At 31.2% G+C, this 17,451-nt stretch overlaps 1 long non-coding RNA gene and 1 pseudogene across 1 annotated transcript; one reads left to right on the plus strand and one right to left on the minus strand.

The window, feature by feature from the left end:
- Positions 1 to 2,807: 2,807 nt before the first annotated feature.
- On the plus strand, positions 2,808 to 4,290 carry LOC134264113 (uncharacterized). Its single transcript, XR_009991449.1, has 3 exons — positions 2,808 to 2,895; positions 3,579 to 3,716; positions 4,187 to 4,290. It is a non-coding gene; the product is annotated as an uncharacterized LOC134264113 (long non-coding RNA).
- Positions 4,291 to 15,135: 10,845 nt separating this feature from the next.
- LOC134264114 (uncharacterized) lies at positions 15,136 to 16,358 on the minus strand (annotated as a pseudogene).
- Between the last annotated feature and the right edge of the window lie 1,093 nt (positions 16,359 to 17,451).

The following is a 17,451-nucleotide window of genomic DNA, read 5'->3' on the forward strand; positions in this document are numbered from 1 at the left end:
TAATTCACATTTTGTATTTCTTCTGAAAAAATACCTTACTTTAGGTACCAACATATTTGATCTGCATTTGAGAAATTTTAACCATCGCTATGTTGCCATACGGTGACATCAGTGTTCCACAAACACATCTTGATTTTGAAGTTATTCTTTTCGTTTCCTTGTATCCTTATCTACTTATTTTAATTTTCAAAACTGATGCTAGCCTAATATAAATCGCAGTGTTTACATTCTAAGGAAAAAATTAGGTTATCTGAAAGCCAGTGACCTTTAAACGGGGTAATAGTATTTTTTTTTCCTTTACCTCCTTCTTAATTGAGATGAGTGCTCTGTGTGGGATATGGATCTTTTTATTTATCAGCGTTATTCATTGTTACGGTATGATCCTACATATTGCACTATTTGTCTTTAATTTTTAACATGATTCACTAGTATTTTTTAATCCTCGACGTTCTGTATATATATGAATGGCATATAAAAAATTAATGAACTGTTATCAATAAGCAAGCTCTCAAGGGTGCAGAGCAAATATGTACCTACATTGTATGTAGGCAAAAGAGATAGAATCCAATGTACGAGTGTATGTTTATGATTCACTTTAATATTCACTCTCATGAATTAATTTCTGTTCCTTTGCCAAGTGCATTTGAAATGAAATTCGCGGTCTCTCGGAAGTCAGTTAACTATCGGTTAATAATCGGCAATGACAATATATTTCTATGCTTCAGCATATTTTTTAGTTAATATCTGAATACCTGCCAAATATCTCATTGATATCTCAATTTACAAAATTGTTTTGCCCAAGAATTATGTTAAAAATGTCAGAAGTGCAACACATTTATTTGAAATTTTGAAAATAATATTCAAAGTAATGAGCTTTAAATGGCGTGAAGTGACCTTTGTTTAATCAAGCTGTGCCCATGGTTGATGTTGAAAATAATACAATTTCAGAATTGCAACAAAAAAAAGCAATGTCTAATGTACAATTTGCAGCTTAAAAATGTTAGACAGGTCACAAGCAGCATTTATGAGAGTCAATTATACATTTTAATGTGCATATACCAAATATATGTCAGGAGTAAAACATTTTAATGTTTTGCCCCAGCATAAAAATCAGTATTTGATTTTCTGATTTTATTTTGGAAAATAAATCCAGGAAGAACATTTTCACAAAATTAAATTCATCAATTAAATGCTCCGTCTATCTTTAAGATTAATATTAAATTTCTATGGTTTGGAGTACAAGATACTTTTCAAGATTTAAGTTACGGGAGTTGTCCAAAGAAAATTTGGACAAATGCCTAATTTAAAAATATTCCAAGAATTTCAAGTATTTTGAATAAATATTTTGTGCCTTACCTATCTATCATATTAAACATTACAATGTACATGTAATTATACGATTGGATGCTGTCCATTTCTGATGTCTGACGTCGATTTTTCTGGCAATATTTCAAATACTTCTTGCCTTTTTCGCACTGTTTATCTAGTGAGTGATACTAAAGGCATCAGAACATGTAAACCGCTTCATGTTTGATACGTTTAATTTCAAATAATTAAATTTTAGTTGTAAGACGAAATTTAATTGACTAAAAGATATCCATTTTTTTAAATAAAATAACTACGTCACAATTAGTTACGTCAAAAACATATAACTCCGCTTCACGTTACTTTTAAAATATGCTATACTTGAAGTCCTTTTCCGGTGGAAAAAAATGTCTCACTAAAATTAAATTTTAAGGAATGAAGCTTATTTCGATTTATAAAAAAGCGTATATGCCCTAAGTTATGTTATATCGTAAAACAAAAGTTGAAAAACGCTTCATTCCTTAATTAGAATACTCGATGCATTTAACGCACGTCATATTTTTCCCTTATGAGCACCCCTCATAAAATGTTTTATCTCCTTTAAGATTTAGGAAGAAACACACAAAATCCGTATTATCCATTGATTTCGTTGCAAAACTACAGTGTAGTTATCTCAAAATACATTTCAAGATTGTTTTAAAAAATAAAAAGTATTTTGTATAAAAATGACATATTGTAGAGGATGTAGCAAAGGATAAAAAATCTTAATTGTTAGATATCTGGCAATAAAAAATTGATTGAGGATAATCAAGCTGATTAGTAGAAGAATACAAAATGTCAAAAGTTTAATGAATTCATCTTTTCTGTTGTGATACATGTATCTATTTCTGATTTTTTTTGCATTCAATAGTACGTAAGTAAAATTTAAGTTATCTAAACAGTCTTTTGTGTAATATTCCGACTGCAAAAGAAGGAAATTAATTGCACTTATTACGGTATATACCATTGCATTCAATGCTACTGGTGTATAAATTGTTGTTTGTTCAACAGTATAGTAAATTATTTCGGTTAATATTTAATTAAAAAAAAAGATATATATAACATGCCTTTTTCTTCAACTTCTATATACCATTGTTCAAAAGGCATATTGATATTAGATTTTACGTTTTGTAGAATGTGATAACAAGCATTATGGACCTGATTGCTCCCAAGACTGCAACGTCAATTGTAAAGAACAGATTTGTGAAAATACCACGGGATTCTACATATATGGGTGTGTGAATGGGTTTTATTTAGAAAAGTGTGAAATCAAGTGCAGCCAAGAATGCCTCTCTGGTTGTTCTAGATACTCCGGGGAATGTGAGGGCGAATGTTCAGCTGGCATGTATGGAATCCTATGTGATCAGATCTGTAACCTTCATTGTAAAAACGGATGCAGAAGAGAGGATGGTTATTGCAATTCCGGGTGCATTGTCGGAAAATTTGGTGCTACTTGTCTCCATACCTGTGGTGCTGGATGTATTTCGGGTTGTAATCAAGTCGAAGGGAGTTGTTCTTGTAAATTTGGATGGCAGGGGAACAATTGTGATGGTAAACCACTATTAATTTTTGAACTTAACACTAAAAACTAAAAACTCTTTCTGAAGAGCCATTTATCCTGTTTGTGATATTGTCATTGTCACAATAAAACATTGATTGTTGTGAATTGTTGCATGCCTTGGTGAGATACCTCCCCTTATAAAAGGAATTACTGGTAATTATAAAGAATTCCTTTTTCACAATTTTACCATTTTATCTTCTCACAATTATCTATAACTTCATTTGTTTGAAAAAGAACTTTATATTCAAAACCGGATCAATAATAAATGATAGTAAATCTGTACTTCAATTTATGTTTTATCCTACTATTGAAACTGCTTTAAACGCGAATTTACACTGGTTTACCTTATCTCTATAATTTTGATAGACTCAGTAGTGACATGAAAAGAATTATGCAATTTATGCAATTTACTATTCCTTATTGGCGCTTAATTAGGTGTATCCTGATATGAGGCGTCTTAATAACTAATTTTATTTGTTACAAAGTTTAAAGCATTTTAAATTCGCGATGTTAGCATTTTATAATTGCGAATTCAAGAGACAATTCTTTTGAAAGCTAAAAATTAAAAGCAACCTACAACGTTAGTAAGTTATAGCGAAGCCAGAATACAACGAAACAGTCATATTTGAATAGAGAAATTACTAACATTTGCGATTTCTTTGCCTACATTTAGTATGCAGTCCAACCCATTATGGACCCCTATGTGATCAGTTATGTAGTCCAGTATGTTTAAACGGAACTTGTTTTTCAAACAATGGATCGTGTAAGGAAGGCTGCAATACGAACCTTTGTGATGTCCAACGTATTGAAGGTAATAAAGTGATTACATGTATTTGCTTTTATTGTGTTTAGGGGGGGGGGGTCATGAAAATATTTATTTTACTTATGAAAAGGAGTTCCATAAAAGATCCCCGGAAAGTTCAATATTTTTTATGAAGAAAAATTTTTATTGTAAATACCTTGTTCTTGAGAAGAATGATATTACAAGAATTTTATTTACAAATGAATAATTTGTAATGAAATTTGTAATTAAATCTTATATTTTTCAAAGAAAAGATGTAATAAGTATCGTCTCGTTTTAAAACAATTCAAAGTTTATGACTCATTTTAATTTTAGAATTGACTAATCTATTCAAAAGAACAAGCAGGGTGGGCTGAAATAATCCCTAACATTACAGAACGTTTATTTTTCATTCATTTTTAACAAGTCTGCTCATTCGTTCTTTTTTGTTGTTGTTTTTTTAATTCTGTCCACTTTTATATATATCTTTTCTATGGAAGAATTGAACCAGGCATCAAAGAAGAGCATTTCATATTCAGGTTTTTACGGGGTTATTGCAGTTCTGCTGATAAGTGTGATTCTTAACATATATTTCATAACCCGGTGAGTTTTAAACTTTCTATGTCTTTTTTGTTAAAATGATAATCCTGTCAAATTCAAAGAGGAAATAGGAGTCATATTTTAACACATGCTGATATATTGTCATTTATTTTTTTGAAAGTTGAATATAATTTTTATTGAGATACAGTATATAGATATATGTTTTACAATATTACAGAAAAATTAAGCAAACTATCAATAAAAGTCAAAATTTGAAAGAAACAAGCCGCCACCAGAATTCTACAAGACACGTGAACACAACCGTCAATGATAAAGTGGAGGAAAACACAGGTTATCAAGAACTTGGAGATTTACGCCAACCCTCTCATTACGAAGAACTAAAGTCAATGTAGCTTTTATGCCATAGCCTAGATAACTTGTTTTTTGTTGTTGTTTTTTTTAATGTGCTATTTTCAGACCTAATTGTTTTGTTCTTGTCAATAATTATAAAAGGTCCTCAATAACAAAAGTTTAATATTTCACAGTTGTATATAAATATCCGAGATAAAATGAAAGAATGAAATTCTTTTTTTAAGCAGAGAATATACTTTTTTGTAGCTAACATGTAAAAGACTGATATACGACTACTATAGTTTCATGTATGTTGTTCAATTGACATGGTCTTGTTTATGATTATTCAATGTATATACATGTGCGTCGGAAAAAAAAAACACTTTAATAAGAAGATATCAGACTCAAAGGCTTTTTGACATAAATATGTTTCATTGGCGGTTGGATATGTTCATTATGTATATAATATATATTCTGAATTATGAACGAGTATTTTTCAGGAGATCATGGTAAATGATTGTTCTATTACTTTTAAATTTCTTTGAAAAAAAAAATTAATATGTAATTTATTTTTAAAAGATTACCTTATGGCTTAGAAATATTTTTCCTGGCTTTTAATCTTCACTTTTGACAATTTAATATTTGCCAATTATTCCAAATATAATTATTATTAGCAAACTTGTAACAAAGAAATACAACGGTATCAGGTACAATAAAAAGTTAGGAAACATTCTTTATAAATTATGTTATATGTATGTAGGTGGAGTTGATCGTAGATTGACGTGTCTTTGACCTTCTCTAAAATAGATAAGTGTTTATTTTTCTGCTTTGCATAACAATAATCATCAGTTTCTAAAATGTCTATAAAAGTCTTACTCTAGAAAGCCCCTTTTATTTCATTTTGGAAAACGTCTAGTATAGTGTTCTTTTAAGTACGATAACTATTACTAAATTCATTTGAATATACTCCCTTCTAAATACAGCCTTTTTCTTAAATTGTCTATACTGAAGAACAATAAAAAATAATACGTAGAATTAGGAAAACAAGTGTTAAACGTAATCAGAATACATGAATTTAACAGAATGAAGTAACTTAATGACATAAAGCTGTAGCATTATGTAACTAAGCAGGAAGAATGTAATTCGTTGAGATTTCTAGGTTGTGATCAATATTTTCAGCAGTGGGTTAAAATAAAAAACTACTGGTCCAGAAAAGCTGAAACTTATGTGGAAGCATTCTGGGGTAGTGTAGATTCTAAATTGTTGAAATCATGACCCCCGGGGGTTGGGCGGGACCACAATGGGGAATCCAAGTTTTACATAGAAATATAGAGGAAAAATCTTTAAAATTCTTCTTCTCAAGAACCACTTGGCCAGAAAAGCTGAAACTTATGTGGAAGCATCCTTGGGTAGTGTAGATTTTAAATTGTTGAAATCATGACCCCCGGGGGTTGGGCGGGGCTACAATGGGGAATCAAAGTTTTACATAGAAGTATATAGGAAAAATCTGTCTAGATTATGATCAGTGGGGTAGGGTGGGGTCACAATATGTATTACAAGGGGGAAATCTAGTTAAGAACAGAATGGTCAAAGCTTCTCAGGTGAGCGATGTGGCCCATGGGCCTCTTGTTTATACTTATTGTTAGTGCATTCGTTACACATGGAATCGTCGACAGATTTTTCCGTTGTTTCCTAATCATGAAAAGGAACACACGGCGGGTGTGATCGGTCAGCAAGGTATGTTCACTCCTCTATAGCACCTGATCCCCCACTGATGCATTAGAGGACCGTTTTACAATCTCACAATACCGCCACATACGGCTCGTTTGATACTCCCGTTCTTGAAAAGCAACAGCAACCTGTCTCTGCCACAGTCGTCTGAATCGCCAGATTCAAACCAAATTAGGCAGCATTGGGCAAAATGGATTGACGTAATTTGCCAAAGACAATCGCATCCCCAGACTCTGCAACAGCTGATCGAAGCTCTACATGTGGAGTGGGAGTGTAATCCTATAAAGTTTTTATTATTCAAGTTTGCTTGCATTAGATGTAGTTTGTGGCCATCATGTGTGCCTTCAGGGGGCATACATGTACCAGATATTGATCTTGATGACCTTTAACTGACAATGATTTTAAAATTCTTGAGTAATTATGATATTTAGATAATATTCCTGTTGATAACTACATTTCTGTTTTATCAATACATCATTTCACTCTATAATCCTTATGTTCAATGTGTCAATAAAATTCTTCAATGCGTTTCTTTTTTTTTTTTTTGAAGAGTATACATAAAGTATCCAATTCGGCATTTTCAGTGCACATCTTAAGGTCTGGTTAAGGAGATGCAAATTGTAATTTAAGAAAATACTCCTCATCAGTTAAAAAGTTAAAAATACATGTACCGATCATTAGAAAGTACTGTTTACCGTGGATTTTAATTGACAGTCTATTACCTGCAAATAAGTTATGATAAGAACTTTAATTTAAAGAAAATTTATTAATTTCGAGAAAAAATGTGAACCATTTTGATACATACATGTAATTGCTTTAAAAGTCGTATATATTGTTGTGGACAAGGAAATAAATTAAAAGCAAAGTGGAGAATTGTATAATTCTCATATCAAGAGAACAATAATGCAACTTATTCAAGTGTTGTTTCCTATCATATGGTTTTTATGCTTAAAAATATATTGTCATTGTTAATTTTTAAACATGAATGTTTTAAACTGAGTAATTTTGTCGGTGACAAATAACTCTCCAACTTGTAATTTACTCTTTCAAAGCCTGAGTATTAATTTATAAATTGTGATTTTTCTTTTCAATATCCATTTTCTTTTAAAATGGCTACCCAGTGGGAATGCTGACAATATCATTGCTTGGAGTTATTCACTGTTACGGTAGAAAATCGGATGATAATTTCTTTTCTTTTAAGCTAATCTTTCATAACTTTTGAAGCGTATTAGTGCCACGTAATATTTTTGTTAAAATTGGTAAAATTTGTCTTGGGTTTTCCAATTTTAATCTTCACTTTTCCATCTTGATTACAATCAAAACAACTTTTTTGTAATATTCTGCTACAATGACGTCATACTCACTATAGATTGTAAAGCGTCTATATACTTGTTATAAAAGCGCTCAAGCTTGACAGGACGTTTTTGTTTTCAACACACAAATAACATTTGTGAAAGAACAACATGCACAGCAATACAGAGTTCTGTAAGATAGGGTTTATCTGCAGACAAAGTTATTGACGGAAATACCAAACAAGATTACTATAGCTGTTCACAAACGGCAGTAAATGCAACGTCAGAGGCATGGGTTATGGTGGACTTACGAAAAGGATATATAGACTGCAAAAGATCGCCATCTACTATAGAAATGAGGATGGTAATTGAAAATTATAGTTTTTCAATAAAAGTTATTCGGTCACCTGATTTTACTATTGCTATTCGTTTTCCTCCGTCGTCGTGCAAACATTTTCAGCTTTTTCTCTACAAATGAAGTATCAAATTCCTCTGATACAGAGCAATGGAGAGTATGTTACAAAGACAACACACCGGATTCCAGAGAGCAGTAAAATCACAGACGTCCACTCTGTTCTATATGGTGTAGTTACATGTCTCATCTTAAGTATATTTGTCAACATTTTTTTCATTGCGTGGTAAGATTTTTTTCAATCTAATTATCAATAAAGTAGATGAAATAAATCAAATGGCTAATTTCAGAAAATAATTGTAAAAGTATCTTTCTTATCTGTGAATTCTTTATTGTTACAGGAAAGTGAGAGAAAAATTTTATATAAGACGAGACTCAACGAAAGAACAAAGTCCGTACAATTCAACAGGAGATGCTAACAGAGATGTTTATGATAGAATAGAAGACATCGCCAACTACCAAGAACTTGGACAATTAAGTTCACCCCCTCAGTATGAAGAACTCAGAAAATGAAAGTTCTTACTCTTTTAAAATGTTTGTTTCTAAAAATACTACAAAGAGACGATTGCTGGCGACACGGACTTGAGGTTACTTTAAATCTAAGGAGATATTTAAAGTCTTTATTTACTCGATATGGTTAGCCTTTCTTTGTTTTTTTCGCTTTGATATCCTTAAACATCAATGTTCATTATTTTCACAATTTTTGTTTTTATGTTATTTGTTCAAAATATGAATCAAATCGCATGCAATAACACGTAATTTCATTAATGCTTTATTAATATTTAACATAATTTTAAATTATGACCTTCAGTATTACAGCAAATCAATAACACATTGTACATTTTGAAAAGATGTAATTCTCTTTGTTTTAATTGCATGATATATTCTGCTATCATTGTAGATTTTTAGAATTTGGATAACACTTGAAAATACTTAATTTAAATAGGTTTTTATGATATCCATGACAATTTGTTCTATGACGGTTATAGAAGAAAAACTACTATATATAAATGAGAGAGAGAAAGAGATAATTTGTATCCGATAAAAGAAAATATAGAAAATAGATAGAGTAGGTTACTTTGTTTTATGTTTAAATTTTGTTAGTTTATTAGACGCAAGGATATTTTTTTTTAAATTTTGCATCATTAACATTATAACAAGTAAATTAGCTGACCTTAGACGTTTCATATATCATCTAATCACCTGCTGTGTAAGTTCCCTATCGCTACAGGTAGCATTGTTCACTAGGTTTTGGGAACAGTTTATTTCAGATTGTGGACGGTATGGTTCGTAGCTCTACTTCTCAATGAAAAAAATATATAAGGAATCACTGTCTAATTAGTAGAGTATACCAGGGACATCAACGATAGAAGGAAACATGAATTATTCGTTCGTTGTGAAAATTATCTCACGATTCAATGTATTGTTTATGTTGATTCGATAGACTGGAGCTTGCTTTTAGGTGCAGTATGCACGATTTCATAAGTTATTGACAAAAACGTTGATAGAACAGACTTAAAATATCAGCCTCGTTTCAAGTCATCTTAAGTTCTATCTTCGATACAATGACCTTGAAGGCAAACACAGTTTATCATTAAGTACAATACTGACTGCCGTTTTCCATACTACTTTTTAGACCGATTTACACACTGAATTGTCCATGCTGGTGCGGCAGGTTGGCCGGTGGTGTTCCCTGCTCCGTGGCACCTTATCCCACCCTTGTTGTTTAGAGGATCGTGTTTCCTTTGCTCAAAAATCTGTATTGTTAATTGGATTTGAGATTGAATACGGTTTGTTATATCCATAAATCTCCTTTTTATGTTTAATGACTGGCTTTTTAAAACAAAAATAAAATTAAAAAAAAATTTGAAAACAGAAGAAAAAAACGATTGACAGTTGAACAAAATGTAATAAAGCAAGTTTGAATGGAAGATCAAAAAATTTAGTAGACCAATTCAACAGACATGACAATTAAACCCGCATGAAATTTATGGAAAGATGTATGAACAAGTAATTAATGTAAAAAAAAATCGATGTTGGCTTTAACGTTACTGGTTTTTAAAATGTGATTTTTTTTATCAGTTTTGTATTTCTCAAAATTTAATCGGTATTTTAATTGAATTTAGAATAAATATATACAAAGCGTTATCAGAATGTTCATGAACAAGTGACATAGAAATAAATTCGATACATTTTGAAACATTTTATAAGCATCATATTTTCTCCCTATTTAATAAACTATATATCATAATTCTTATGTTTTAATGAGTTGTTGAAGTTTTTGTAAGTAATGGAATGTCCAGACGGCGCAGCCTCGAAGATGATTTTTTTTCTACCTGAGTATAACTATTGAAAACCTTCTAATGGTATGTGCATTTGTCATCCAACAATCATATTCATTTATTCACCTGGTATGGCACAATTGGCACATTTTACCGTTTTATGTAGGGTCTATTAAATTCTATCTGAAATATTCAAACAATTAAAAAGATTTGCTCCTCACCTTTTCAGCAGATTTTTGTATTGGTTTCTATTTGAAAATATTCTACATTGTGTTTAAGTTTTTTGATAAACTTGGATTCTATAATGGTAATAACACTATATTCAATTAAGACCCTGTGACTAAATTCCATACCGAAAACATTTATTTTTTTTTTCACAAAAACCATGTACAATAAAGTGAACAACAAATCAGCAATTATTTTATAACAGCATAATATACATGTACAGTGCAAATAAGCAAAAATCTTCTGAATGCTGATTGAGAGGAAAGAAAGGAGAAGAAAGAGAGAGAGAGTGAGGAGAGAAGCTGCTTATTAACAAATAAGGAAAAAAAAAACCTTGTCTGTATAAACATTTATTTGATCTGAGACACAGTTGTTGATTCTAAAATCGAGCAAAATAGTCAGAGCGTTCTTAGAATGAAAAGCCAAATTTCCCATTGTTGATAAAAATCTTCAGGTTTACAGTTTTTGGTAGCTATATACTTCAAAGTTGAAAGATGAGTTTTGATATCTATAAGTAGTCCATGAATTGATAATTCTTCATTAAGACACCGTTTTTAGTATATGTAGGATTTGAGAATTAGAAATATCTGGTACAGATTCCTACAACTTTAATCAAGATCTAATCCCGAAATAAAAGAACAAGGATCCCTTGGAATAACAATATTCCTTGTCTGAGAAAATTCAAAAAAATAAATTAATGAGATCTTGAACAAAGGGACATTCCCACAGTATATGTTAAATTGTTTCTTCAGTTGAATTATAGAAATTACACATTTTTCTGTCTTTCATCCCCACTTTAAACAAAAATACAATAGTAGTTAAGATTTGATGGTTAATTCTATATTGTTACCATTGTAGTTTTGTACTTTTAGTACTGATAAAAGGTAACTGAAAGATTGCTTTCCATTGCAACTTAGATAAAGTGAAATATCTTCCCCATTTTGATTTGTAAAAAGATGTGACATTTTCTTCTGTATTTAGTGTGGCATACATAGTTTTAGTACCTTTTTTGGATGAACAAAAATAATCTTATTTAAAATGGTGTAATTGGTCTAGGGTTATTTCTCTCTTTAACAATATCCTCACTTTTAGACTGTTTGAAATAGAATTTTGTTTACCATAATATGTAAGAAAATTAGTTTTAATGTTGAACTTTTTCTGGAGATCTCGTAAACTCAAAAATGTCCCATTCTCATCAAGCAAATCATTGATGTATATAATATTCTTATTATACCATTCAGTAAAGAAAATGGGATTTTTCCAATTTTAATTTTATTATTCAACCAAATTGGTTGAGTTACAAATTCTTGCCATGTTTTTATCTTCATTTTATCTTGAATATCTTGAAAAGCAATAAATGTATCTTTCCAAAAAGGGTTTCTTAAATGGTGTAATATATATCATTGATGTAATCTGATCCAGTTTTGAACATTTTGTCAAAACTTACAGTTTCATTTAATAAAGTTTTCCACTTTGAATTATGACTGTTCGGTAATCTTTTAATCCATGATGATTTCAGACCTTTGATATAGTTATTAATTTCAATCATTTTCAGGCCTCCATTTAGGTAGTCTTGAGTAATTTGTTTTCTTTTAATTTTATCCACCTTAGATTTCCACGGGAAATTAAACAGACATTTGCTCAAATCTTTTACAAATTTGCTTGATGGAGTAGAGAGATAAAAAGGTGGTTCATTTGTGAGATAAGTAGAGATTTTATCAGCGTAACCCTGCCAATAGGAGTGGTATGCCTTTTGTTCCACTGATTGATAATATTTTTAATTTTTACACGCTTTTCGTCATAATTAAGTTTGGAAATATTAGTCAGGGCAACATCAAAATTATTGCTTAAAATTTTAAAGCTGGTTGTCCAATGAAAATTCATTTCATTACATAATTTTTCATTTGAGTATTTCTTGCTACCTATCCTAACTAATTGTGTTTTTGATAGATTAATTTTTAGCCCATAGAGTGCATTAAAATGATTCAATTCCCAATAGTGGCTCTCAGGGATTTTTCAGACCCATCTAGTATTACTGCAGTATCATCAGCATACTGAGACATTAAATATTCTATTTCATTAATTTTAATACCTTTTATATTTTTGTTATTTTTTATTTTGAGAGCAAGAAACTCTGCACATAATAAAAACGAATACGAAGAAATTGGGTCACCTTGGTGACAGCCTCGGCTATGTTTAACAAAATCTGAGAGGTAGCCTGCTTGTGTAACAGATGATTCTATATTGCTTTGAAAAGTAGATATCCACAAATGAAAAACGGGTCAAAATTTAAAAAAAATCTGGACATTTATGTATGAATTTCCAAGACACTGTGTCAAATGCTTTCTCGAAATCAATTAACAGTAAAACACCTGGGATGTCATGTTCCTCTGTGTATTGCATTAGATCGTATATTAATCTTGTATTTTCACCAATATATCTACCCGGTATAAAGCCTGTTTGATCAGAACTAATTATTGTATCGAGAACAGTTTTTATTCTTTGAGCAATACACCCAGAACCTATTTTATAAGCTACATTTAAAAGTGTTATTGGTCTCCAATTTTTCAAGAAAAATTTACTTTTACCCTCCTTTGGAATACAGGTGATATTACCTTGTTTCTGAGTTACCGAAAATTTACCACTGCTGTATCCAAAATTTAAGGACCTAACCACAAAATGTCCAATTTTGTTCCAAATAACTTTATAAAATTCTGTAGTAAAGCCATCGCTGCAGGGGCTTTTATTATTTGACATAATTATTCCTTAGAACAGATGTTGCTTCAGTGTGAGAGAGTTCCCCTTCTAATGAGACTCTTTGAATATCATTCAACTTTTTAATGTCTGTGTCTGATAAAATTTCATTTAAATCATAGTCTCTGCTTTCATCATTTGCCTTGTAAAGATTCTTATAGAAACTTTCTATTTCTTGTAAAATTTCATTTTGATCTGTTATTTATTCCAGAGTTTCTTCATCTTTAATTAATTTAGGAATTATTTTATTTGTATAATGTCTGTTTTCTAAATTCAGAAAGTAGTTTGTAGGTTTCTCTCCTTCGTTTGTCCATTTAGCTCTTTATCTCACTATATTTCCCATTAGTCTATGATTTCTTATATTCTCCAATTCTTTCTTTTTATCATTGATCAAGGTTTTGTTTAGCTCATAGTTTTCTTCTAATTTATCAATATCAGCTATAGTTTCTTTTTCTTTTTCATTATTCCTTTCCTTAATAAAACTAGAATAAGATATTGTTTTCCCTCTTATTTCCATAAGAAGAGTTTCAAGGAAAAGTTGATCATTAATTGTAAATTGTATTTCAGCATTAGACAATATATATTCTTTACTGTACATCGGTAAAGCATAATTTTCTTTTATCTGCATTATAGTCTTGTTAATGGTTTTAATATAGTAAAAATCATGCAACAATGAATTACTGAGTATTAAATTTCCATAACCCTTTTCCATGAGTAAAATTACTCAGATTTAGATTGAGGTATACAGGAGAATGATCGTATTTGTAGCTTGATAAAATGTCAGTCTCTTTTATCATATTCAACAATGAGTTTGATATCAGAAAAAAATCTAACCTTGCTTGTTTAAATGGATGAGGATTGCGCCAAGTATATCTTTGTTTTTCTGGATGAATTTCTCTGAATACATTTGACAAATTTTAGCCCGAAATAACTTCTAATAGTTTTTCTCTTGCTTTCGGATTATTAGTATGAAGATAGTTATGATAGTCCTTATCTGGGTTAATAACTAAGTTAAAGTCCCCTACGAGAATAACAAGATCATTGTTCATATTATCTATTGATTCTGAAACCATATTATAAAACTTCGAATCATCATCACTTGGACCATAAATGGCAATAGGAGTTGTACATACATCCCCTAGGTTAATATCAAGTGCTAAAAAATTACCGAGTTATCTTTTACATTGTTTTGAACTTTATATTCAAATTATTATTTTAAAAAAATTGCTATACCCCTGGACTGAGACGAGAAGGAATTAAAATAAACATCATACCCCCATTCATTCCTTATATCTTCCTCCATATCTGTAGTAAAATGAGTCTTGTAAACATAGTATATTACATATCAATTGTCTGTAGTATTGTAAAACATCCTTTCTTTTCTTAAAATCATGAAGGCCCTGACAATTTGCAGGTATAATTTTTAGCTCTGACATAAGATTTTTAAATCAACAAGCGAAAAAAAACTGCAAAAAAGTTACCTTGGTTTTTCCTTTTCTGTAAGACGCAGTTCTCATATCGTGCTTTAATGAAATGAGGAAAGAGGAAAGTAAAGAAAAGAGAGAAAGAAAAGAGAAATGACAGAAGTGCATTGGGTTTAATAATAGAGATATGTGCTTCTAAAGGAATGGTGACACTATCTACATCGGAAATGCCACCCAAAAGCTAAAAGTTAAATTTCTCGGAATAAAATTTCGAATTCCGGTAATGCACAGAAATTAAACTCAGAATCATACGGTGGCATTCTTATTTCCGAAATAATCAATAAAAAGCATTTGAACCAAAGAAAACAATATATTGATGTTATGAATCAGAGAAAGTCCCTATTCACACTTTAGTTCACTCATACAGTTTTTTATTAATCACTCCTGTAATAGATTTGCAACATCGTTCAGGAGGTTCTCCATGATGGTAAACCGCTCGGGTCCAATATGCTCTCCCATTCATCTCGTCACAAGGATAGCCGCATCGATGATATGATTATCCTGCATAAATTTAAGGAGGCGTCGGCCCCCTCCATGTTCACCATCATCATGATAGTTTTGTTTTCAGTCACTTTTTCGTTTTCTCGGAATCTGTAAACTAAGATTCTGCTGTCGACACTGGCGACTTAGGGGTCGATGCAGGCTTTCTTGTGAAAGTTTTGGACACTTTCCACCAAGTCGACCTCAGATCCAATGGCAAAAAAATCAGATCCATTTTTTCGTACAGTATCTACGCTTTTTGTAGCAATGTCGTCCAATTTCTGTGTTTCAGACGCTTCGATTTGTAAAACGTCTGCGCTGGTGAGCAGCGGAACTTCCTCGCTATATTTATCGCCATTTGGTAAAGTGAGGCTATTTTTTGACATTTTCACAGTAATGTTCTGTTTTTTGAAAGAATCTGATTTGTTAAAAAGTTTATTTCTGGCGGAAACGATGGACAGGGGTTGTTGAGGGGTAATGTAAAACGGTAAAGGAACCTTTGCTATTTTTTTTTATTTTCTGGGCGCTGAGAATTTCGTCTTTTTTCTTATCGTCCATCAGCTTGGCCGTAATTGACACTGGCCGATCGGAGTGCTGAGGACGAACTCCGTTTCTATGAATTCTAACGAATTTGACGTCTACCCCTAGTGTTTGCTTAAAAATTTCTGGCATAGTAGAAGCAAGATCTTATGGGAATATGGATAGTTATGTATTAATATATTGTCACGCATAGACCTTGCTCGCAAATCAGTGATTTCATTGTCCATCACAGACATTTTTCTGTCAATCCTTATAACCACTGATCGCAGCAGCTCTACCTCTCTGCGCAAGTAGGCGTTTTCTGACCTAAGTGTAGATATTTCATCGTAATTACACTCTGCTTGTTCACAGACATACTTAAGCTGTGTATTTAGGCTGTGTTCTTCAGCGTCATGATCGTCAGTTTTGTTCTTATTCACAGACCGTGATCTCGCTATACTGCCCTTTTCACTATCTAACGGGACCGACTCTGGAAGGCTTTCGCTTTGTAGTGAGTTCGTATTGATAGCCTTGCCTGTCCCCTTAGATGAACTCTTATCAGCCGTTTTCTTTGTACTATTCGATCTTCCTCTCCTTTGCATTTTCGTGGTATCTAATTCACAGAATATAATACAAAAGATATCCCAGACACTTACAAACGTATGCTGTTCAAATTCAAGTGAACGGAATAAAAATCCCAACAAATTAGCACCAAAACAGACCAAACACCGGACAAGAATTCTCCGATGGGTGTCACGTGATCTCCCGAAAACATTAAACGAGGAACTATATTTTTGGCGGAAGGTTCTTATTAGATGAAAAAGATCAATTTTTTCCTCTTTTAAAGTATTTAGTATTGTTAGTTTGGATTCCTATTTTTACATGCCGACTGCATACAGAGTAATTTTTTGTAGTGAAATGTTCTTTTCTTGTCCTAATTATAAATCATATTAAAAAGTTACTGTCATGAGTTCTATTATCATATTTGGTGAATATATAAAAATATGAAAGTCCTTTTTTTGTACTATTTAAAAATTGAAATCCCAGACCCAAACTTTTTATTTAAATTTCTGAATATATGAAATAATTTCAACCACTCTGCTTGAAATCAGAAAAATGCCCCTACTTTCAAATGATTTAATTGCATTTTGAATTTTTAACGCCAGAAAAGAAAAAAATGAGGATGAGTTCAGAAGGGTAAAATACACGACTTTGCAAAAAAAAATTGAATCTGTATGCGTATTTTTGTTGTCACAATTTTAATGTTACTATATAAAGATTAAAACAAAAGACTGTGTTTGAACTTAAAATTCATTTGAATGAAACATATTTTAAAAACATTGAATTATGTGTTAGATGATATTACCAATTGAAATACAGATTTTATTCTTCTACTTGCTCTAGCTTACGGCTTCTCTTTGTTATGATTCCTATTTGTTATTATTCTTGTTCGTTATCATCCATGATTGTTAATTACATGTACGAGAATTGACTCTTCTACCCTAATCAACAACTGTGTAGAGTTCTTTTTTAATAGCTTAAAGGAATATACACACAGATTTGACTTTAATATTTTTGGTACATGTATAATTTTACGACTTATATATTGTAATAGAATTTCACACGAAAATAAATTAAAAATCTTATTCCATCTTAAAGTTATCGAAACTTCAAATTTTTGAAAGGGTTTGATTA

Source organism: Saccostrea cucullata, unplaced genomic scaffold (genome assembly GCF_032062105.1).
Source record: "Saccostrea cucullata isolate Sc308-1 unplaced genomic scaffold, CSIRO_AGI_Scuc_v1 ctg10808, whole genome shotgun sequence".
Taxonomy (NCBI): Eukaryota; Metazoa; Mollusca; class Bivalvia; order Ostreida; family Ostreidae; genus Saccostrea; species Saccostrea cuccullata.